The sequence below is a fragment of the Neopelma chrysocephalum genome, unplaced genomic scaffold (genome assembly GCF_003984885.1).
Source record: "Neopelma chrysocephalum unplaced genomic scaffold, ASM398488v2 Primary Assembly neopelma1_97479, whole genome shotgun sequence".
In the NCBI taxonomy this organism is placed as follows: domain Eukaryota; kingdom Metazoa; phylum Chordata; class Aves; order Passeriformes; family Pipridae; genus Neopelma; species Neopelma chrysocephalum.
The window spans coordinates 1-569 of NW_020926121.1; positions in this window are offsets into that span (position 1 = coordinate 1).

Here is a 569-nt window from a genome sequence, read left to right on the forward strand (position 1 = left end):
CAACTTCTGAGCAGCAAATTGCAGCTGAGACATTCTGATGAAACCCCCTGGAGTGGTTTGGGGAGGTCCTCAGAGGAGTGACAGCAAGAGAACTCTCAGTGGAAAAGTTCGGAGATTGTCCCTTTGGTTTCTTTAGGCCTGATGGGAATCCTGCCCTGGAAAAGCAGCATTTCTGGTGAGTGACTTTTGTGGGCTCTATTTTGTGATTCAGAAAAAAACCCCCTCAATTCCAGCTTTAGAATCACAGGATGGTTTGGGATGGAAGGCACCTCCAAGCTCGTATTGTTCTGACTCCCCCTGCCAGAGGCAGGGACACCTTTGACTACATTGGGTTGCTCCAAGCCCCACCCAACGTGCTCTTGAGCCCTTCCAGGGAGATCACACAGCAGTGATCCTTGTGGAGTGATCCTTGTGTAGTGCATGGCAATGCTGCAAAGGTGAATTTGTGTGTGTTTGTCAGGAAAGGAGGGTCACCAACAGCTCATTCACTCCCCCAGTGTCACTACAGGTGTGTTTAGGAGCTGTTCAGGACTAAGTCCAGCACCTGGCTCTTATTTTTACCACCCTCC